Raw genomic sequence first — 24836 nt, 5'->3', positions numbered from 1 at the left:
ACCTCATGCCAATTTCTTAGCTTTTCATCCTTAGATATATCATCTTTAAAATTGAAGTAAGGGGTCAAATATGTGGTGACAGAAAGAAATCTAACTATGGGTGGCGAACATACAATACAATATATATATGACTTACTGTTAAATTGTATACCTGAAACTTACTGGATTTGTTAACCAATGTCATCATAATAAAATATATATATTAAAAAATATATATAAATATATATTAAAAGTATATTTAATATGTATTTTTTAAAAGAATCAATAAAAATTTTATAAAAAGAAAGAATAAAAAAGAAATTAGGTAAAATAGTCGGCTACTATGGAAAACAGTATAATGATTCCTCAAAAAATTTAAAATAGATTAACCATGTAATCCAGCAATTCCATTTCTGAGTATATACCCCAAAAATTGAAAGCATGGACTTGAAGAGATATTTGTACACCCACTTCATGGCAGAATTATTTATAATAGCCAAGAGGTAGAAGAAACCCAAGTGTCCATCAACTAATGAATGGATAAACAAAATGTGATATATACATACAGTGGAATATTAGCCTTAAAAAAGGAAGAGAATTCTGATACATGCTACAACATGGACGAATCTTGAGGACATTATGCTAAGTGAAATAAAGTAGTCATAAAAGGACAAATACTGCATGATTCCACTTATATGAGGTACTTAGAGTAACCAAATTCATAGAGAAAGAAAGCAGAATGGTGGTTGCTAGGGGCTGAGAGGAGGAGGAGATGGGGAGTTGTTATTTAATGAGTATAGGGTTTCAGTGTTGCATGATGGAAAGAGTTCTATAGAGCAGGGTCTCTAACCCTATTAGGAACCAAGCTATATAGCAGGAGGCAAGCAAGCAAAGCTTCATCTGTATTTGCAGTCACTCCCCAACTAGCATCACCGCTTCAGCTCCACCTTAGATCATCAGGCATTAAATTCTCATAGAAGCACTGGTCCCTGGTGACAAAAAGGTTGGGGACAGCTTCTGTAGAGGGATGGTAGTGATGATTGCACAGCAAAGTGAATACTTAATGTCACTGAACTATATACTTAAAAATGGTTAAGAATGGTAAATTTTATGTTGTGTATTTAGCATATTTGTTTAACAAAAGGATTATGTAATACCTTCCCTCCAGAGTCATTCCAAAAATGGTATAATATAGCGTCTATAAAGGGCCCAGCATAATACCTAACATGTAGTACATGTACCAAAAATGTTCCTATTCCTTTGTCATTTATCATCTCCTTTCATAACTTGTTTCTTCTGGAGCTTTTTCTCTATGTTCCTTGCAAAGATATGTCTGAAGGGAAAGGAGAAAAGTAACTGATGTTTCTTGATAGCTAATTATGAATGATTCCATTTGACCCTCACTTACCTTTGGGAGGTGGGTATTCCCATTTTATAGATGAAGTAACTGAGACTTAAAAAGGTCAAATGATTTACCTCAGGCCAAAAAAAACTAAGCAAAGCAGAGTGAGGGTTGCCTTACCACATCCTTTCGAATGGCTTTTGACTTACAGAGAAGGTGGCCACTGCTCTCCAGGGAAAAAGTGTAAAAAGCTACACTTATTGACTTTAACATCATTTGAGGCAGTGGAAAATTTGGTTGAGCATATTCTTCAGAATCCTTAGAAGAAGCAGAGCCTTGGCTAAGCCATTGTTGTGTTTGATCCCCACCTGGTGCTCAGAGCCAAGCACCTAACAGCCTTTCCTGCCCAAGTTACTATTAGGCAAAGCCCAGTCATATTCATAGCATCTAAATGACAGCCTCTCCTAGAGACTAGGGTTCTTTGACATCACGTGAACTCTAAATCAGCCTTGAAACTACCCACTTGTCCACTTAACCTAAACAGGAAAGATTTATGCCCCTCAGGTCCAAAGGAATGCTGATTCCCCTCATAGCACAGCTAGCGTATGCCTGGCTCTGAGATGAAGAGAGAGCTAATGAAGGAGAAAACCATGTGAGCACAGTGTGGTCAGGACATCAGGAGTGCGGTTACTGCCAAGGTCAACATTAGGGTTGGAGTTCTCTTACAAATGCGTGAGTTGAATTTGACAGCAAATTAAATACTTGCATTATCAATATCATCATCATGGCAAAATAAATAGCTCAATTGGATAGCCGAATAAAATGATGATGATGATAATGATGACGATGATGACAACAAGACGGTGAAAGTGGTGGTAATGATAATAACAGAGGTAACTTAAGTAGCTGAACTGGATAGTAAATTGGATCACCTGAAAAATAAAAATTGTACTTTTCATATGTGGATTCGTGCTAAGCATTTTACACAAATTTTCTCTATTTCCCCTCAAAAAAGTCTTGTGAGGTACATATCATTATCTCTGTTTTACAGATAAGGAAAACTGAGGCCAGGTGACCCACATGTCCAAGGCAACATGGCTGATGTTGATCTGGAACCTGAGGTCTACCTGACCCCAGACAATATATTTTCAACTCCAGTAGATTTACTATGTAGTAGGTAAATCACAGTTGATTATTCATTTTCAGAAAGAAAAAAAAAATGTTTACTTACTTTACAGAAGGAGTCCTTTGAAAAGCAACTCACACATAGTGCATTTAACATAAAACCCTGATTATAGCGATTCGGTTGGGGGAGAGCATTTTTAAGAATAATCCTTTCCATCTGTGTGGCTATAATACTATTTCTGGGCACTGTCACATGTATTGTGTTAAACATCATCTTGACATAGACAAAAACTTATCACTCTTTTCTCTGTGGCAATACCATCTAGTCTATATCCATCAGTAGTTAAGCAGACAAGCTTTCATGCTGAATTTGAATCTCGGCTCTACCACTTACTAGCTGTGTGGGCTAGGGCAAGCTACTTAGTCTCTCTGAGTCTCAGTTTCTTCATCTGTGAAGTAGGCATAGTAATTGGTGATTTATACATAATGAATGTTAAGCTCTCGTCCTCTCCATCCCTCTGTGCCTCAGTTTCCTCACCTTACTTGCAAGATTCTTATATCCTGAGCAGGCACTTTGGAATGCCCAAATAGGAACAGCATCTGAGGCCAGCTGAAAAATTGGCTAGCCTCACCTTCCTTCAGATGCTAGGAATCCTCAGGAACAAAGGCAGTTGGATATTCAGATTGGGAGCTCAAGAAAAAGGTCAGAGCTGGAGAATGGTCCAACTTCAGGCTGAAGGCCCAAAGTAGAAGCAGTCATTGAGGAGAGGGTGTAGCATGAGAAAGAAAGATCAGATCAAGTTTATTGCAATGATTCAGAGGAAATGAAGACCTGAGATAGTCCATCATAGTGAGGACAGAAGAGACATTACTAAGTTATATTCAATATGATGTTGTTTCTGCTGATTTGAGGGTTGGGGAAAAGAAAGGAAGAGATGATTCAAAGTTGACTAAATTCCAGTCTCTTCCGACCCCTTCCCAACTCCAGGCTGGGAAGTTTGCTCCTCAGTTATGCTTCCACTGAGTTGCTCCATGGCAAACCCCACAATGTATTGTAATTGTCTGTGTATGTGTTTATATCTTCCACATTTCCATCATCCAAGTGCTTATTCACTTCCTTTCAGGTCCTAAATTAAATAATGTGGCCTCCTCCTCCTGCCTTCTCTGCCTCCCTTGATCTGATTTAGTTTTGTTCATAGCACTACCTAACAAATAATTGTTAGTTTGTTTTCTATCTTCCCTGACTAGCACTAATGCTCAGTAGAGGAGGGACTTGGCCTGCTTTGTTCATTGCTGTGTTCCTAGAGCCTAGAAGAATGCACAAGGTGCTCAATAAACATTTGATCAGTATCTCCTGGCTCTCCACATACCCAGGCCAAACATCTCTAATTCTCATGGCACAATTTCCTAACCATCCTGGCCACAGCCTTGGAGACCCTCACCTGATGCAGTCCAAATTGTTGCTCTCTGTACTGTTCTGTTCTGAATAATTAGATTGTTATTTCTCTTGAGGAAGATACTCTGATGAACAGGACCAGTTATGTAATTTGTGGGGTCCAGTGCAAAATTAAAATATGAGGATGCTTGTTGAAAACTTATTAAGAATTTCAAGATAGCCATAGCAAAGCATTTAACCAAGCGTGGACCCTCTGAGTGGAGGGCCTTGTGTTACTATACAGGTCACATATCCATGAAGCTGGCCCTATGATAAGGACTAGGTCATAGAAGGTTGTAAACACCAGGCTTCAGGTTTCTATTTTGTCATGTAAAAAGAATAAGGAATTACAAAAGAATTTTGAACAGAGGTGACATTTAAAATTTCATTTTTTTCTTGATTTAAGTTATACACCTTGTGAAAATTTACACAAGTAAGAAAGATATAAAGCCCTGTTAATCTTTTCCTCCTTTCCCTAGCCCCTGTCCTACACGTACCAAATCCCAAAGTAACCTGTGAACATTTGGTTAATTTCCCTCTCTCTTTCTGCATTTATTTATTTTTCCATTGAACATCATTAGGGTCATACTTCAACTATAGCTTATGTTCTGCTGTATTCACCTGATGCTGAAAGAGGAGGTGGGGGACTTCTGAAATGCATAGTTACAGAGATTGGCCTAGAGTCCAGTTTAGAGTGGATAGAGGGTGTAGGACTGGCAGCAAGATGGAGGCAGAGTTAGGGTCCTGGATGAGAGAACTGAGGAGGCACTGGACTAAGGGCAAAGAGTAGAGGGATAATTAGAGTGTTCAAGCCACTCTGATGGGAGGTGGCCACAACCCCCATCCCTCCTGAATTCCCTTGACTGTGGGCAAGATCATCAAGGTCTAGCCATGTCTTTTAAGGATTCTGCAGATTACAGCAAGCACTGGGGTCATTTCTCAAACACAGCTCTTTGGCTCTTCCTCGCTAAGGGTAGACCAGTCCATCCCCACTCCCCTGGGGCTCAGACTCTGAAAGCTGCCCTCCCACCCCACCGGGTTGCCTTTGGCAATAACAAATGGGAATCCAGGGAGAGAGCAGGCATGGTGGGCTCAGGGTTCCCAATGTCAGTGGCAGACACCTCAGGGTTTATATTTGCCCATTTTGTTGGTGATCTTCAGTGCCTAGGCTGGCAAAGGGGAGAGTTAACATTGTCATTGGATCCTTAATTATGCATCTCATGAATTTTCATGTTTCCGCTTGCAAGCTTAATGTTGCTTTTTCAGTGAGTTTTTTTGTACTTGAGCATAAGAGCCTTGTAATTACAGAGTGTTGTGGATTGCAGAGGGTGATTAAAATGTATTTCATGAAATACGAAGCTCCCCCACACACCACCAGTCCAATAGTTGGAGTGGGGAGCAGCAGTAACAGAGTCCCATGAAAAAATTCAGAGAATCAGGTTATGAAGGACATGAGTTCTTCTCCATGCTTTTCCTCTCTGGGTCTTGGATTAGCCCTCACCCTTTTCTTCCTCCTCCCTCCCCCTTCTCCTCCTCCTCTCTTTCCTGAGTGAAATCTTGCTATATCCCTGACCCCCAGCCAACTCTGACCCCTAGGGCTGGCTGCTTTGTTACCCACAGAGACAATAAAACAAAGAGTAGGTTTTCATCTTTGCTTTTGTACAGCCATTAAGTATGTTCCATTTTTCCTTCACAGTCAGCCTATGTTCCCATCTGAAAGGGTCAGTCAGTTTGAAAAGAGGCCTGAAAATTGCTGAATCCCATGATAGTGTAAGAATTACCATTTCCGGAGTCTCTGCCTCTTAAGACAAGTTGGTGCTTGATGGAAGCCAGATTTGATCTTTAACTTACTCTGCATCAGGGAGGACTGGTTGGTGCTCATAGGACATTTAAACAATAAGTGACTTGGGAGTGGAGAGAGGACGGGGGAAGGGGTTGGCTGGAAGGTGTCCTAGAGGATGTGAGGCCCTGCCCTAAAAGAAGAGGAAGACTCTGGTGAGATCCCTAGAAAAGGAAAGCAGAGTAGTGGTGGGTATAGCCTGGCTAAACTGGAAGATCTTGCCTAGAAATGATCCTATCTGACCAATGAGGAAACCAAGTGAACTTACTAAAGTGTGTGTGTGTGTAGTATTAGTGCTAGAAGGGACTTGGGAAGTTCTTCCACTGAAAAGAACCTCTACTCACCACAGCCAATCTGACCCAGCAGAGCCCAGACAGCCCCTTTGTGTGAATTAGGAAACAGTGCCCCTTTCTACCCCAGGTGAACATATGTGATTCCATTTCTGAAACACCTTCATCAGCTGTATGTCCTTAAGCGGTGAACAACCCGCCTAAGCATATGCAGCATCCCTAACACAGAGACCAAAACCAGCTCTTTTTCTCAGTTCACAACTGTCCCTATGCCCTCTACATACCATAATCCCCAACATAGTGAAATCTACCTGAGTTTCTAAGAATTGTCTTATATCTCAGAGCTCAACCATCCACATCCTAGAACTCGATTGGTCATATTATTTATACATAAAAATATACAAATTAGCAGACACAAGTATACTCACATGTGTGTGTATCCTCTTTAAATATTCACAAATGGCACTGCTGATGGCAGCACACATTCATGGCTGGGCAGAAGACATCACCTCCTGGGCACCCCACATAAGGGATGAGACAAGTTGAAGTTTACTTCTGCAGCCTCATCATCCACCCTACCTTTTTCTGCTCACAAACTGCCCTCCCAGTGTGAACTTGAGTTCCCCAAACAGACAATATTTTTCATAACTCCAAATCTTTCAGTGCTGATCCCTCTACCTGGAGTGCTTTCTTCACACAGATTCCATCTAGCAATTCCTTCAAAGCCATGCTTGGCCACATCTCTCTGAGGTCTTCTTTGATCCCCACCCCCACCCCACCCCTTCTTTCTCTATGCGACCCATGTCCCTTGTTCATGAGGTATCTATGTGGCACCATATTATATTTGGGTTTCCATGGCAGTTTTCCTATTACAGAGTGGGCCCTTGGGGGCAGGATTATGGCCTTACTCATTTCTGTGCCCCCCTGTGCCCAGCACAGGTCCTGGCACATCGAAGAGGTACTAAGAATGCTTGTCAGTGAATGGAGCTGATACTATTTTGGTGAATGAGTTAGCCATGGAAAGAGGAAAGGAGATCTTTCATAGCACGGGCCCAGGAAATGGCCATAGCTTAATGGCCTAGGAAAGCAGAGTCACATGTTTTATTGACAAAGAGCCTATTCCTCAGCTACCTGGTCTCCGATTCCAGTGTCACCCTTCTAGAATAGATACATCCCTTCCATCCTTCCCAGACGGGGAGTCTATGGAGCAGGATGACGTTTTTCTGGCCTGGAACTTTGGAACTCACCTGAAATGCACATCTCCATGGACTTGGCTGGGTCTATGGTCTCTGCTTCAACTTGTGGATTCAAAAGCCCAAACAGATAGTCCTGTCCACTCCTGGGCCAGCACTATGAGGTGGTCCTACTCAAATTATTGACAACTGCTAGGAAAACCCCAAGATTCCTTTCTCTCACCAGCACACATTCATTCCCCTGGCACTCTGTGAATACTGCGCCATGGACTCTAGGCACCGGGCCAGAGCTACCCACACAGGGTGCCCATGTGCTGCAAATGAGTTATAGTGCAGCAAAGCCATCAATCCCCTTTACTCCACGGTAGCTAGGGAGGGGGCTGCAGTGCCAGACCAAGATTTCCATCTTCTCTATGTGCTGCAAGTTGATAAGGGCTGGGCAGTTGTGTAGCAGGTTTGCAGCAAACTCCTAAAGATGATACAGGAGAGAGGGTTTCTTATAAAATAGGGTAGGTATCAGGACATGACAGTGATCATGATGGAGATGTACAAGTTGTCTTAACTGCAGAGAAGGGGGATGCTATTATTTATACTAAATGGATAAGGAAAGACTTTACAGAAGCAGTGATATTTAAATTAGGCCTCAAAGGATGAGTAAAAATTCACCAGCAGGAAATGTCATTTGGGCCAGACTATGGAAGGAGGTTGGGAGAAAGTAAGAGAAGAAATAACAACAATAATAATAGCAGCTATATCACATACCCACCAAATGCCAGGTATGGATTATTTTATTTAATCCTTGCTGCAACCCTGTGGGTAGTGTCTTCATTTTACAGCTGAAAGAACTGAGACACAGAAACCTTCAATAATTGCCCAGAATCACATAACTAGTAAGCAGCAGAGCTAGGATTCGAACCCAAGCTTTGTTCCATAGGACACCCTCTTATAAACATTAAACTTCAGGTAGCTGAGTACCTATTATTTGGAAGGCACTGGGCAGCACTTTGTAAATGTGTACTTTATTAAATCCTCTCAGTGAATCTTTAAACCCTTTCTGCCCATTTTACCTTTGGAGAATTAGAGGCTTAGAGGGGTTGCCCAACTTGTCCAGCTCACTTAACTGGGTGGGGCTTTGATCTTCAGCCTGCCTGCCTGGCTCCAAAGCTCCCTCCACTGCATGGACCTCTCAAGTTCTGTCAGTCTTCCACATCCCTTGCTTCCTAGCTAGAAGGCCTCTTGGGCTCATCTCCCATGTACTGAGAACCTCTGATTCAAAAGCCTACAAAATGTGGCTAGTTCACATTCAGACAGGAGGAAGCTCTCTTCATGTGGCTGCCTCTGCCCTCACAGCAATTAGGCCATCACACCAAGCCTGCCAAGACTGCTTCATAAATATGTGTGTTTGGCCAAATTTATTGGCGAGCTATAGTAATCACATTTTTAAAATGAAAAGTGAAATAAATAATAAGTGGCAATATTCTGCTTCCATGAAAACCACCTGCAGCTCAGAAAGGTAGCTGGCACCTTGCTTTCTTGAACTGTCACACATCCTTGCTCACTGCTATAAATGTTAACATCCCTCCTTAGATAGATAACCAGCTCTGACAGGAATACACAGATGTATGCAGAGTGACTCACTGCTACACTGGCATCATCAAATTGAGACGATGGAATTTTCTTGGGCCTGCTGGGTGGCAGAAAGGAAATTACCAACTATGGGCGTTTGCGAGTCTGTGTGCTATTGTGGAGGGTTGGGGAAGTGGGGAGGGGGGCGCAGAGAGAAGGAGAGGGCAGACAGAGGGCAGATTCTCATCTGAATACATTCACCAAACAGGGGTCCATTTCTGGGTCAGGTGCATGATAGTTACCAGGTCCAGTGGTCAGTACCATCGCTGGCCTGAGAGCACCTAAGGAAAGAAGAGAGATCTTTTCTTAATTTTTCAATTGACATTTTTATTTTTTTTCCAGTTACAAAAGTAATACTACTGAAATAATTTTGTGTACTTCTGAGGGTATAATATTTGAAGGCACACGACGTCCTTTTGCCCCTTAATGGTGGTGTTAACTTTGATCACTTGGTTAAAATGGTGTACCAGTCAGGGTTCTCCAGAGAAGCAGAGCAGTAGAGCATGAAAAAAAAATATGTAAGTGGGTAAGTAGGTAGGTAGCTACCTACCTACCTACCTAGCTAGCTAGATAGGGATTTATTTTAAGGAATTTGCTCACACAATTGTGGAGCTGGCAAATATGAAATCTGCTAGGCAGACCAGAAGGCTGGAAACTCAGAAGTTGATGCTTCAGTCTTGAGGTAGAATTCCTTCCTCTGGAAAATCTCCATTTTTGCTCTTAAGATCTTTCATCTGATTAGGTGAGGCCCACCCATTACCGAGGATAATCTTTACTTAAAGTCAACTGATTATAGAGATTAACCACATCTACCAACACTTTCACAGAACCCCTGTCTGAAAGTCTGATTAAATAAGTGGGTAGTGTAGTCTAGTCAAGTTCACATATAAAACTAACCACAGATGGTTTCCAGTTCCTCCCACTGCCATTTTCCCATTTGTAATAAGTATTTTATAGAGAGATACCTCAAGACTATGTAAATATCCTGTTTCTCATCAAATCTTTCTCCCATTGATTTAGCATCTATTACTGATTCTTGTGGGAATTAGTTTTTACTATGACAGTTATATAAAGAGCTTTCTCTGGGAGAGAGGATTTGGGAACCTGGTTTCAAGCCCTGCTCTGCTACACACGTTACCTGACTTTCCTGAACCAGGGTCCTCCCTGCTCAAATAGGGTGACAATGCTTTCCCCAAAGGCTCAGGGTGTTTAGTAAATGCAGTAACAGGTACCAATGGGTACCATAAATGTCTGTGGGCTTGAGAGCATTAAGTAGACACGGCCACACCTCAGTGGAGTAATGGCTGGTCTTATTCCTGGGCACTATGGATTAGCAGAGTAATCTGAGACCACTGAGAAAGTTTCTTCAGCAAAATCATCATCATCTTTGTGATCTTCATCACAGAATGCAGTATCAAACCCTACCATTAAAACTGACCCAGGAAACATTGACTGACTGTGAGAGGAGACATCATCTAAAAAACATTCTCAGAGCTGGCAATACTCAAGCTGAGTCTTGAAGTACAAGGCTTGAAGTCAGACAAGAGAGGAAACATTTCAGATGGAGGGAATGACATGGGCAATGAAGGTGGGGTGGAGAGAGGGAGAAGTAGAATGGCTATTTTGGAAACTTGGGTAGGTACTATTAAGTTTTCCAAAAGAATCACAGAGGGAACTGTCTATTTGTATTGTTTTTATTTTCTTGTTATTACTATGATTATGATTGTCATTACTATTCTCAAGTAATTTATAGGTATACTCTTGTATACATAGTAGAAAGCAATTCATTATTCCAAGTGAGAAGTGGCATGGCATAGTATGGACTCTGGAGCCTGACTGCTTGGGTTCAAAGCTCAGCTCTGCCAATTTACTTCTTGAAGAACCCTGAGCAAGTTTATTAACCAATCAGCACCTCAGCTTCTTCATCTATAGAATGGGGATGATAGCAATAGTGACTTCCTCACAGGATTGTAGTGATGATGCATTGAGTTCATGTTTCTTAAGACCTTAGTTATTACCTGGCAGCACAGAGTAAATGATGTATACTTGTTTGATAAATAAGAAAGTACATTTTAGACATTTACTTTTTGGTCAAAAAGTTTTCCTTTAAGATACTCAATAACATGTCATTAATGTTCTCATTTATCTCCATTCTATTTACATTACAGTTTATTTGGTTACCAAGATAGTCACTAACCTGCTGTTACAGAAAGAGCAGAATATGAGGGCTCAGGAGATATGAGCTCTGGTCCCATTTTTGCTATTACCCTGCACTGTGACCTTGGACAAGTCACCATCTTTGTCTGAACCTTGATTTTCCCATCCGTAAAGTGGGAGAGTTGAGTAAGATATCAAAGAGCACTTCCATCCCTAAGCCCTGAAGGTTGGTGACCTGCACAGTGGCTTTCATTCAGGGACAGGCAGGGGACTGGTGTCCATCAAGCACCTACTGTATTATCCAGGCACTGCTTGGCCCTCTCTGCACATGCTAATACAGCCAGGCCTCACAGCAACCCCTTTAGAAAGATAATACATGTGAAGGCTCTGAGAGGTTAGGTGGCCAGCTGGTCACTCAGGTGATAAGGGTCACAGCTAGGACTCCAGCCTGGGAATGCCTATCCCCAAGCACCTTCTTTCCATTAGGCTGGGCTTCCTCCCCAGTAGGTATTCAGTAGAGATTTCATGAAGGAGTGAGTGAGTGAATGAGTCAGTGAGTGTGTGAGTGAACAAAGGCATCCTTTCTTAGTAATGCTTAGGGCAATTTCTCCTTCTCCTCCAGTTAGCTACGCTTTGGAACTAGAGAGATTTGGGTGAAAATCCTGCCTTTGCCACTTAACTAGCTATGTGACTTGGGGCAAATTATTTAACCTCTCTGAGCCTCAGTTTCCTGGTCTATAAAAGAGGAATAATTCCTATATCATACATCTATCTTGAAGCTTGAAGAAAGAACACATGTGAAACATTAGCACAGTGACTAGAATCTAGATAATTAAAAATAATAATATAACTTCTTATTGGTTGTGTAAATCAGTGGTTTTCAGACTTTGAAATTTCGTGGAAAAGGAAAATTTCAAAATAAAAGTTGTCAACTTTGTATTTTGCTATTAAAGAGCACAATTAATGTCTCTTGGAACCTTTCATTCATAATAGTAACTAGAATCTGCCCAGCCCTGAGCTCATTCTCTCCACTACCCAGCTACACCATTACCTCATTTATGCAGACTGCTGCTCAGAGTCACCCCTTTACCTATCTGGTTTAGATCAATACTTACCAAAGTGAAGTCTGAGAACTCCTTTAGGTCAGCACCATGGGGCTAAAACTGGCTGGGAGAAGAGGGAGGGAGATAGGCACTGACCACCCTGACCCTCTTATCAGGCTTTCTTCAGCTTTCCCCTAATATAATAGAAAAGGCTCTGAACTAGGAGTCAGAAAATAAAGACTTGGCCTCAACTCGACCTCCTATTTGCTGTGTGACCTTGGACAAGTCACTTCCCTGCCCTGAGCCTCAATTGGCTCATCTTTAAAATAAGCTCAATAACCCTGCCCAGCCGACCTCCTAAGGCTATTGTGAGGATCCGGTGTGGTAAAGATTGGATGTGTATGACAGTCTGTGATGTGCTGTTTACATATGAAGGATCAGCACTACTCTAATATCTAACTGCAGTGAAAGCAGTTGAGACCAGAGCTGAGCAGGGCAGAGAGAATTGGATTTTGATGGTGTGAAGCCTAAAGGATGGGGAAGTCCATGTTTTCACATATTATTTCTTCCCAGGTTTCCAAACTGGAGGATTTTGCCCAATGTCAGACTGGATTTGTTTGGGGACACAGGTGACATGATTGCCAGGAAGCAATGACAGAAGGGAGAATTCCAAATGAAGTCAAATTATAGTGATTGGTTTTACACTACATATTAAACAGTTGAGAGGGGAAAAAATAGTGATTTCATCCTTTTGAACTGAAATTGGAGTGAATTGGTGGCTCATACTCGTGCTATATTAAGTTGTGGGTTTAGTCAGGTAAATTACAGAATTTAATGATAAATTGCACTTTACTAGCATGTGCATATCTATATATTTCAAGATACATTTCAAGATCGTTCGACCTTTCAAGATAGTTCATTTTTAAAAAAATAATGTCTTCCATCAGACTGTACTACTAAGCCTGTAATGGCTTAGCCACTAGCTGCAGGCAGCTATTCAAGTAGGACTTAGAACCTGCACAGGGGTAAATGCCCCCTGCAGGGGCTGGTTAAATCAGTTAGGGTTACTCCATACAAGGACATAGTATGTCCCCTTTAAAAACAGGGCTGGCCAGCTATGTATATGGATGTGAAAGATGTTGATGATATAGTAACTTGAGGGGGGAGCATATTTAAAGCAATATAAATAGGTTGCATCTTTTTTTTTTTTTAAGTGACTGTGTGAGCACACACATGCAGAAAATGTCTGGAAGGATAGCTATGCAGTAAGATGTTAATTGTGATTCTCTGAGTAGTGGGGACACAAGGAGTCTGATTATTTTCTTTATGCTTTTCTGTATTTTCAGTTGCTCACAAAAATTTCTTGAGTACCTACTAGATAAAATCCTTGCTTTTGAGAAGCTTATAATCTTGTTGGGAAGAGACAGAGAATAAATAAATACACAATTAATTCCAAATGCTGATAAGTGCCAAGATGAAAATGAGATAGTTAATTCGAGAGAAACTGGGGGAAGGTGAGACCAACTTCAGCTGGGATGGTAAGGGAAGGTGGCTCCACAGTCAGGCCATTTAAATGAGACCTGAAAAATAAGAGAGAGGTGTCTAGTTGAAATCTGTGGTAGGAGTGTTCTAGGAAGAAGGAACAGCTAATGCAAAGGCCCTGAGATGAAAAAGAATTTTGTACAATAGGATGTTGTTATTTCTATAATCAGAAAAAAAAAATTAAAATATCCATTTGATCCATTCAAAGAGCAATTGGAATAAGATGGATGAGAATAAGACTGAGGAGCTGAGGAAGGTGCCTTTCGTGAGCTACCACTGAATGATTCTCTAGAGAGGCATCTCCTAAGAGGCAGCTCATGGTCTGCCTCACTTTCTTTTAAGCAATTTTTTTTTTCCTTTACATTTTGACATTTCTGAAAGCAGAAAGTGTCTTATAATCAATGTGTCACTTCCACACTGTGATGTTTGTTTTCTTCTCTCCAGAAGGCTATTACTGAATCAGTGATGCATCTTACAATCGCTAGCATCTTCGGACTGATGAAATACAATGTATATGCGAGTGATGCTAAGAGATCCAGCCTTGGAAAGTGGAAGGGCCTTGATGGAAGTCAGTGCTTTCTCCTAAAGTGAAGGTGTTGTGGGGCCACAAAGCCTGCGTCTTTTAGTTCTCTTTGCATCCCTGATTACCAGCCATAGCCAAGCCCAGTGCATGGCACTGGGGTACAGACATTCCTATAACATGGCTCCGGTCAGCCCTCAGGGAGCAATTAGAAAAGGAGACAGGCCTGTAATCAGTCAAGCACAACCCTGCCGGGGTAAAGAGAAGCCCTGGAGACTGGAGGAGCCGGAGGTGGTGCCCTTACCCTTGCTAGGATGGGAGGAAGCCTGAGAACACTTCCTAAAGAGATTATCAGGCAAACAAGGAGAAAAGGGCATTTGAAGCAGAGATATAAATAGATGCACAAGCCAGTGTATGCAGGTTAAAGGTATAGAACAGTGGCTGCAGGGCAGGGTGTGCTTAGAGAGCTCACCTGGAAATTGTGCTGGGCCTTGGATGTATGCTGAAAGGATTGGAAACCTGGAAAGATGTTCAGCCAAGCGATGACATGGCTACTTACTGTATTGTCTAATGTGGTGGTCACTAGTCACAGGCAGCTATTTAAATTAATTAAAATTTAATAACTTTTTTAAAAGTCATGAGAGCACTTGAAAAAAAGTTTTAAAAATCTGTTCCTTTGAGTCACAGTAGTCACATTTCCAGTGCTCAATAGCCTCATGTGGCCAGTTGGACGTATGGACAATGCAGATATAGAACAAGTGTATTATGACAAATTTCTTTTGGTAGTATTGCTTTATAATGGTCACTTGAAGATGGATGGACAAACAGAAGAATAGCAATGGCCATAGTGCTTACCATGCATCAGGCAACATCTAAGTGCTTCACATGTGCTGTTCCTTGAACCCTCATGACCTTGCACAGATTCACGTACAGGTCCACGGGGGAGATGGGGCTGTAGGCCATTTGTCAGCATTTTCCTAGCCTTTATCTAACTCAGCTTCTGGCTTCTCCTGGATCCAGGGTTCTATAGCTAGGTGTTTTTAAAAGGGAGATCTCGGATGTGTTAGAGCCTCAGCCTTGCTGAAAAGGCCGAGAAGGCACTAACGTGAATCCTCTAAATTCCATGAACACTGTGCAGCCTTGCCAGGAAGTCTTTCCAAGTGTCTCACCCAGCTTTCTAATTGATGACTGAAATTGTTGCCTATTCTATTTAGCTTTTCCCTCAGAAAGTGAAGAATCTAACATACTAATTATACTAATACAAGGCTTACTCCATAGTAGGTACTATTCCAAGCACTTTACATACTAACTCAGTTAATCCTTGTAAGAGCACTATGATGGAGCTATTATTTTCCCCCGTTTTCCCCATGAGGGTTCTCCAAGTCTTGGAAAGGTGAATCAGCTTGTACCAAGGTCATAATTTGTATAAGCTGGTAGGTGGTGGTACTAGGATTTGAACACACACTGTTTGGCTCCGGAGTCCGAGTCATAGCCATGGCACTATACAGCCTCCCACCATAAATCTTATAGAACTAGAAGACAGCTGCTAAGTGTACTTTCCACCTGTTTTGGCTGGAGTGGTATGAGAACTTGATTCTGTTCCAGAAAACCTTGGCCGAGAGTTATACCCAGTCATACAAATGCCTCACATTTAGGGGACACTTTATATCATTTTAAGAGTACTTTTCTGCCAGGAGTAGTTATGGTAACAGTCATCCTACAGTTACACCATGTTTTCTGTTTTACGAAGCACCTTCATTTGCACGTTCTCATTTAATCCTGACACCAGCCCTGAGAGGAAGATGAGGCAAAGAACACGTAGTTTATCCACGTAACACAAGGAGCCCAGAGAAATGAAGACACCTGTTCAGGATTACTCAGACCCTCTGGGATGCAGCTGTTTCTCAAATTCTGTTTCTATTGATCAACAGCCTCTCAGCCTTGTCAAGCCAACATAGGGGTTGGAAAGCTGTGACTGTGTGTGCTAGCCCTGGAGCATTGCTGAGGCCAAGATACAGTAGGCCAATAGAAGAAATCATTTCGGAATAACTGGAGACTTCCACTTACATTTCTCATATGTTGCAAGAGACATCAAATCCACAGCAAAACTTCTTGAAATCTGCATTTTCTGTATTTCATCTACAGCAGGAATCCCCAACCCCAGGCTACGGACCAGTACCAGTCCATGGCCTATTAGGAACCAGGCCACACTGCAAGAGGTGAGCAGCAGGCAAGCAAAGCTTCATCTGTATTTGCAGCCGCTCCCCAGCACTGGCATCACTGCCTCAGCTCCACTGCAGATCATCAGGCATTAGATTGTCATAGGAGCACCAGTCCCTGGTCTACAGCACTTACAGAATCATCCTCTCCTATGTCTCTCTTAAAATATGTATTATAAAATTTCATCATAATACTATTTAATAGTGAAGAGTATTTGTAGCAAATGTATGTGGTTTAAAGAATAATATCCCTGCCAGCTAGCTTGAGAGTAGAATATGATACTGCCTCTGAAGCCCTGTGCGGCCCCCCTCTCCACCTCTCATCCCAGGTAACTGTTCTCTTGCGGTTATTCTCTTGCTTTACTTTATAGTCTGGCTTATTTAGAACACTATAGACTGAGTGGCTTATAAACAAGATAAATTAATTTTTCACAGTTTTGGAGGCTGGAAGTTTAAGATAAAGTGCCTGGAGATCCTGTGTCTGGCAAGGGCCTGCTTCCTGGTTTGTAGGTGGCCTTCTTTTCACTATAATCTCACACAGCGGAAGAGGTGAGGGGGTCTCTTTTATAAGGGCATAATTGCCATTCATCAGGGTTCCATCTTCATGACCTAAGAATTTCCCAAAGGCCCTATGTCCTAACACCACCACATTGAGGACTAGGTTGCAACATACGAATACTGTAGGATATTAACACTCAGTTCATAATGTAGTCCTAGACCACTTTTCAATCCTCTCTCAGCAAAACATTCTCCCCAGCACAGCCCACACGCTCCTTGCGCTTCAGTCCTTGCTCTGTTCCCCACACTCGTCTAGTGTGACCTTTTCTGAGGAGTGAGAAAGGGCCTGAAATAGAGACTGAGGACCCAGACAGAATCCTTTTCCAGTTAAGGGGAGTAGAAGGTCAGGAACACTCATGCATACACATTGGGAGGAAATGGGGAGGGAGGTCCTTTTAAATTCACTTCTTAGAGCAGTGTTGTCACTGTCACCTGGAGTAAGCCCTTTCACCATGTGGACTTCGAGACTTGCATAGACTGTGGTTTCTTAAAATTGTCATTTATTCTTCAGGCATTTACTGAACACATACTATGTTCCAAGCAGTGGCATAGGTACAGGGGATGTCATACTAAATTTTCTAACCTCAAGGAATTTACTTTATGAAAGAGGTCTTGTCCCCTGTTCTACCACTAGCTTTGATCCTCCCTTCATCACTATTACCAATCTACTCACCTTTAAAAGTTAGATGGTAATATGGAAGTGTTTGGAAACACTGAGGCCAATCCTGGCCAACATTGCTTGTACTTCCATCCCTGAAATGAGGTCCACTAGGCACATAGAAGGGTCTGGAGCTTTGGGTACTCACACCTGTAATTACCTGGGCCTGCCACTAGATGTCAGTAATGTGCAGGAGGGGCAGGATGCTAAGGATGTGAGCTTTTTGACCAAGCTGTGAAAAGTGCAACATAACTGCTTACTGTGTGCTATATGTCATTCTAAGTATATTTGTTATGTAATTTGATGCTCACAGAAACCCTATGATTTAAGTATCACTTACAAAAACTCTCATCCCCATTTTACAGATGAGGAATCTAAGTGACAGTCACCAGCAAGGGGAGGAATCTAAGTGACAGTCGCCCCTGCTCCATCGGAGAGTACCAGGCAAATATTACTAAAGAGATTAAAACAGGCCTGGTATGAAAGAGTATTCAACCAGACAGTTCTTTATTGCTACTAAACTTCTGTGAACAGCGTCTCCCCATTTGAGGCAGCAAATGGCTGCACAAATACATGGAAACCAGAAAGCTCTGTAGTCATTAAAACTCCATGGGTGCCCATGAGTTTGTAGTACAGAAGTTCATTAGGCAGATACAAGAGTTCAAGTTGACAAGAACCAAATGGCAGTAGCAGGGCTGTCTGTGCTCTCTGTCAGGTATGTTGGGAGCAATAATGGCTATTGCCAACTTGGGCTTGACGTGAAGATAACAAAAAGGTCTCCAAGGACCCAGCCCCAGCTTTAACGAGGATGTCAGCTATGAAGGGCTCTATTCCAGGTCCATTCTAAATAATCCCTGAAAACTCTGCTGAAAAGTTAAAGGGGAAAGTAGGGGGAAGATTCAAGGCCAAATTCAGTTGGTAAAAATCTCCATGTAATAAGTTCCAATGTAAAGGTCCAATAATAATATCATTCACACCCTGTTTTACTCCTGGGAGAGCACATGCCCATGAGAGAGGAAAGGACTGGTTCAGAGTCACACAGGTGAAGAGGACACCACGTTTCTAACCTAAGTGTTCACAGGCTTTGAATTTATGCCATGGGGCATGACAGGGCCAAAACTATGACCTATGGGATGAGACACTTTACAAAAGACTGCAGGGAGGCCTAGCAAAGGAAAGAAGGGCTGGTGCAAATGCACTGGGGCTAGATCTCCACTGAAGAAAATCTCAGCATCACTCCTTCAGATGCAGGAGGGCAAAGCAGGTGATGCTAGAGGCAAACTAGAGACCCCTATCCCCACCCCCAGAATGGCTGAGGGATTGGGCTGCTCAGACAGAGGGAAGGAAGGCTCACAGGTCCTAATGGAAAGATTGGAAAGTCTCTATGATATCTCAGACACCTGCATCCGCAGGGTGAGTTACCAGGAGGCAGGTTTTAACTTAGCAAGGTAAATGCTTACACTGTACCAATTAAGCACTTTCTAAAGCCACTTTTATATGTATCATCGCATTCAATCCAGACAGTCACCTTCAGGGAGTTTTTATCCCCATTTATGAATGAGGAAAATGAAGATCAGAGAATTTTACTCATTTTCCACATTCTAGAGCTGAGATTAGAATACAAGTCTTTCTAACTACACTATCATGTTCTTTTCACACTGAAATTGTCCAGAGATGATGAGGATGATATTCATGATGTTGTCAATGGCTGTGAGGTAGAACTTGTGAGCCATGTTTGGCAAATGGAGTGTCTGAGCCCTAGAGAGGGCCCATCACTTGCCCAGCATGGACCTGAGAGAGATGGACATGAATGCAGACTGCAATCTGCAAGCCTAGTCCCTCTCTTTACAAGAGCGACTGAGCCTCTTGTTCCTAGAGTGTTGGGAGCAAGTTCTGAATGACCCTCCAACAACTTACCTTTAGGGGATTGGCTGGGAGTAGATAGTAGCTAAGGCCCTGGCTTCCTACCTGGAGGTTCTCTGGCTGTGCTGAGTAAAGGGCAGCACACAGCCAGGTGCCTCTCTTGAATCAAATTCCTGGAGAGTGATGAGCAGAGTTAGGGGAGGAGGCTGCCAGGAACTGGGGAGAAGGATCCTGGCTGCAGAGCTAGGTGTTTGGCTTTGAGGAAAAGGAAGTCAGGAGAGATAAGCAGAGAGGGTGTGATGTGATCAAACAAGGTTTGTGAAAGGTGATTCTCACTGAGCCGGGAGGGAGATGAGGCGGGGGGAGACAAAGGAGACCCACATAGAGGCTTCTGAAGATACAGATACAGGGGTCTGGGCAGCCCTGACCAGGACAGCAGACAGTCCTGGGGACAGGCAATTTCAAGAACTGAGAATATTTCTCGCATCTTGACAATTATGCTTAGCTCTTTGCAGCCTTCACCAGTTACAGCAGCAGTCTCCAACATTTTGGCACCAGGGACCAGTGCTCCTATGAGAATCTAATGCCTGATGATCTAAGGTGGAGCTGAGGTGGTGACAGTAGCGCTGGGGAGCGGCCGCAAATACAGATGAAGCTTTGCTTGTTTGCTTGCTCGCCTGCTGCTCACCGCCTGCTGTGTAGCCCAGTTCCTATTAGGACACAGACCCAACTCGATACTAGTCCATGGCCCGGGGGTTGGATATCCTTGAGTTACAGGATAAACCCTTCTCTTTCTCTCTTTGGGTTCAACCTTTATGCAACCAATTTAGTTTATCTTGGGCCACTGTCTTCTTGTTTTCACTAAATGGTCTGCATATTTTAATGTTTTATTTGCTTTTGGTGGTTTCTTAACTCAGAATTCTAATCCAGGTGGTGGTCATTTATCAAGTCCTCTTAGCTGTTTCATATTCTAGTTTTAAAGAAAAAGAAACATGTGAATGTAAGCCCAATGAGGAGTTTTGGGGTGAGAAATATCATATACTATATCCCCAAGGCTGCCAAAGAGTGTTGAGACAGATCTGCATGTTCACTCTCCTATAACGTTTGGGAAATGCCACCCTGAGTGTTAATTTTTCTATTCTCAGCTTACAGGGATAAAAGATGTTCCCTTTTTCTATTTATTTTTGGAGAAAGTTCAAGGGGAAGAAGAAATTCCTTTGGCATATTTTGAAGAGGACAAAAATACAACCTGGCTTTTGTGTGATGAAGATGTGGGAAATTTCAGTTTCCACATATCTGTGCTGGAAGAAGCAAGCTGAACTTTGCAGCTTGGTTCCTGGGCCCTGGGCCCAGAGGAGGGGATGCCTGGCAGAGAGCTACCCTGGAAAGTCAGTGTGTGAGTCACGTTAGAAAGTGCAGGAGCACCTCACATCCCTCCCTGAGCCTCCAGGGTCACGGACTCCAGCAGCAGAAAAGAACCTGTTTGTCAGCCTTGCAAACCCAAACGAAAGAAAACACACTCAAGGATAGAAACCCATTCCAGCCTGTGTACTCCTTTAGCACAGCTGGAGGAGGCGGCACAGAGACGGGAGTGGGCTCCTGGGTGCCAGAGCCTTCAGGTCTGCACTGCTGACTAGCACCCTGCCCTTTGCCAGTCAGCCCGCCTGTTTCTTCATCTGTAAAATGGGGACAGTTGAGCTCCTATCTCAAGGGCCGTTGTGAGAAATATCTATATGAGATGATTTATATGAAAGCTACTTCTTACTTAGCACGTACTAAACAAATATTAGTTATTGCTATTATTAGATTTGTCACTGAAGTTTATTTAATCATACACAGTAACAAATTAAAAATGTGTGTGTGTGATCACATGCACCCATGTGAGAATTAGTCTTCCAAGAAAAGAGATTTAAATGTGTGAGAAAGGAGCAAATTACTCCCTTAGAGAATGGGATATCCTGGGAAATTTTCTATAAGTTGCTGAGACTGTCTTCTTATTGCCAGAATTATCTGAGGAACAAGGGGAAAAGTCAGCCAGTGGTCTAGCTGTTGACTTTACTAGGCTGCCAGTCCATATGTTTGGCTGGGTTTGTCCTTCTGGCATCCCAGCCTTGGAATACTGCCCTGGGTACCTTCCAGACAGCTGCTTTACTGTCCTGAAGAAACAGCACAGGGGAAATCTGAGGCACGCTAGGGGAAAGGGAGAACTGGCGCTTTCCTGGTTTGGTTGGGCCTGATACGCAAAGGAAACCAAAACTTCAGTGGTGGGAGGGAGCCCCAAGGGGTTTGAGCTATTAGACAGATTGTCCATGTTGATGAGCTCCATCTGGAAATCTACCTCCTATAACAGCACCACAGATTTACCCAACACTTTGGCAAGTCATCATCTCAATTTATCTCCTTTTTGAGTAGCCTTCTCTCCATTGACTGTGGAATCAGTTCAGCCCCACGTTGCACACCAAGGGAACAGGGCAGTCATGACAGTGAATATTTGTCGATTGTCATGAGCCAGTGTGGTGCTCGGTGTTTCTCAGAAATAAAACTCATCACAATAGGACCCTGAGGTAGGTAGGAAGTATCCCATTTTACAGAATAGGGAACAGACCCAGAGAGGGTAAGTTACTTATAGAAAGTCACACAGCTGATAAGAAGCAGCATTGGGACCAAGACCCAGTCTCTGACTCTCTAAAACCCACACTTATAACCTCTGTCTTATCACTGTTGCCTGTAGTGAGTCATTTTCTGGATGAGAAACAGAAAGCAATCATACCAGACATCATAGACCCTCACTGGGTTAACCCAGGCTGAGCTATTGTTAGAGGCTAGGTGATGCAATGGTTGCATAGAGGGGTTAGAAGCAACTACTGAAATTGTGTTAATGAGGTGTCCTAATACCTTCTAGGAGAGTATCTTTAAATGGCAACTAGTACTATGACTGCTGATAACTGGGGAAGTTATGGCTTCAGTGAGCAGTAGGAGGTTTGCCCCTCTCCAGTTAGAAAGAGTAGGCCAGACATTGTAGGGGCCTCAAGTTAGAAGAGACCTCAATAGGTTACCAGGCCCATGGCTCTCTCAGCAGGCTGCAGGCCTGGATGTCAGCCCTGGCAAGAAGCTCATCTCAGTTTAGAAACTTCACAGAGATGAATAACATAGTCTCCTCTCGTCACTCATTTAACTTATAGAAGAGCTCAGAAAAGTATAAAGGAATGTCTACTTGCTATTAAAGATATGATTTTTCTTTGTTAGTCAAGAAAGACTTGCTGAGCGTGGGGTTTTACACAAGGAAGCAGAGTACTGGAAGCAGTTTTGTTGTCAGACCTGGGTTTGAATCCTGTCCTGCTGCTCACTCCCTGGTCACATCGCTTGCCCTCTCTGAGCTTCTACTTCCTCCAATGAAAAGGGGGGTAGTTCCAGCTCCCTGGATGGGTTGCCATGAGGACTGAAGAGTGGCTATAGGGCTGCTTCTGCAGACAGAACTTTCTGACCACAGACTGGGCGCCATTTCCAAGAGTGGCCTGGCCCTGCTTCTTCACCCCCTCATCCCATCACCTCTCAGGCTGGGCCCAAAATGCCCAGGCTGATCCAAGAGCTTGGAGATAGACACATCTACTGCCAGGCACAGCTGACTTCAAGCTGTCTTACAGGGAAGAAACAGATCTGGCCCCAGGCCTGGTCTGGCCTCAGATCCTTTGACCCATCCCTAAACTAATGTACAGCTTAGAGCTGGTGCAGGCGCTGATCTGGGACAGCCTGGAGCCACTGGCAGCCTCGTAAATCAGACCCTAGCCTTTGAAGCTTTTGCAGCTCCCTGGGAGAGTCTGAGCAGCTTGATCTTCTTACAGCAGGAACTCCTCCCCCCTGGTCTGGAGTCTCCAGGGGTGACTGGGGCCTGATTTACAGAGGTATCTGACAGCAACAGCCCAGCCTGGGTGAAGAGGCCCAGGGAAGAATGAGTATGCCCTATGACCCGGCCTCCCAGGCTGGGGAGACAGAACTACCCTAGAGAGAGGGCCACCTCCCTCTGGGCCTATGCGGTCAACACCTCCCACCCCTACTGGAATTTGGAACTCTTTGCTGAAAAGATTCATCTTTTCCCTTCAGTGTCCCTTCAGAAAAGAGTCAGGAAGAAGTGCCTCCAAACCTGGCACTCTAGAGTAGAGAAGCATGGTACATGGATCTGGGTTTGGAGTCAGATCTTGGTCCATATTTCACCTCCACCATTTTCTAGGTGTGTGGCTTTGGACAAGTCTTTTCTTCATCTGTCACGTGGGATTAATAAATGTCACTGGTGTAGAGTCGGTGTGAGAGATAAATTTGCCAGCAGATGTAAGGCACGCTGCACAGTGACTGGCACATCGTAGGCAATCAGAGAATGTTCTCTCCCTGCCTTTCTTCTCCCTCAATCCAGACAGCCCAGTCTTCCAGCATCAGTCCCATGCTTAGATCACTGTGCATGCCTGAGCTCTCGAGGCAGGGATCTATGAATTATTCTCTGATCATCCCAAACTTCTGAGCCAGTGACATCCAATAGAATTTTCTGCCAAGACGAAAATGTTCTATTTCTGTACTGCCCAGTGCAGTAGCCACTATCCATATGTGGCTTTTATACTTCTTAAATGTGGCTAGTGTGACTGAGGCACTGAATTTTATTTTAGAAATTTAAATTGGGCAACATGTGACTAGTGACTACCACATTGGACAGCATAAGCCTGACTTGGCTTGGCATTGACTCAAATATGTGACCTTGGGCAAGTAATGTCACCTCTGCACTTTCAGTTTCTTCATCTATAAAATAAGAGCTGTTGATAGAACTAAATGAGGCAAGAAGTGTACCTCATTCAGTAGACACACACATATTCATTGTGATTATTTAGTGCTTATTGAGTTGAGAGCAATGGAGTTGAGAGTAATCTTCTCTAAGAGGAGAAGGCATAACCCCTGCCTTTGGGACAGTTGTGCAGATGAGATTTGCACCTATGAAACAGAGACAAAGGAATACAGTTCTAACCCGCCCCCAGCTTCTTCTAACCTCTAAGTTTTTCAAATTGTTTCTTTACTCCAAAGACTTTCTACATGGGACCATACCATTTTCAGAATCAGCCTCTCCCCCTACTTTTCCATCTTAGCAGCTTAAACCTCCGAGTTTATTGTGAGACAGCCTCTGGTTAGAGACTTATAGCCACTGTGCAGGAGAAAGAAGATGAGGTCTTGAGTGGGTTGGGAGCCTCAGGAATTAGGGAAGTGGGGAAAGAAAATGGATCCACACCACCATCCTTCTGTGGTGGTTTTTAGTCTTCATATTTATCACTTCGTGGTCCCAAGATGGCCACCAGAGCTCACATGTTACCGCCAAATTTAAGAGAATAATGGGAGGATGAGTAATTTTACCTACAGTCCTCCCAAAAGCTCCTTCTGCAGTGGACTTCCTATTTCATCTTATTGGCCA

General features: G+C 43.1%; 1 protein-coding gene across 7 annotated transcripts in view; it reads left to right on the top strand.

Moving 5' to 3' along the window:
* Positions 1-24836, top strand: part of TENM4 (teneurin transmembrane protein 4) — a 685723-nt gene that overhangs the window by 286122 nt on the left and 374765 nt on the right. Inside the window, exon 1 of one of the 7 annotated variants that reach the window (XM_039848159.1) lies at positions 14148-14165. The exons of the other annotated variants lie outside the window; for them this stretch is intronic. The gene's annotated coding sequence lies outside the window, so the exon portion shown is untranslated. Of the gene's footprint in view, positions 1-14147; positions 14166-24836 lie in introns of those variants that run through there. 7 annotated transcript variants of the gene reach the window in all.

The sequence above is a fragment of the Pteropus medius genome, unplaced genomic scaffold (genome assembly GCF_902729225.1).
Source record: "Pteropus medius unplaced genomic scaffold, Ma_sr-lr_union100, whole genome shotgun sequence".
NCBI lineage: Eukaryota > Metazoa > Chordata > Mammalia > Chiroptera > Pteropodidae > Pteropus > Pteropus medius.
This window is presented reverse-complemented; position numbering and strand designations above follow the sequence as displayed.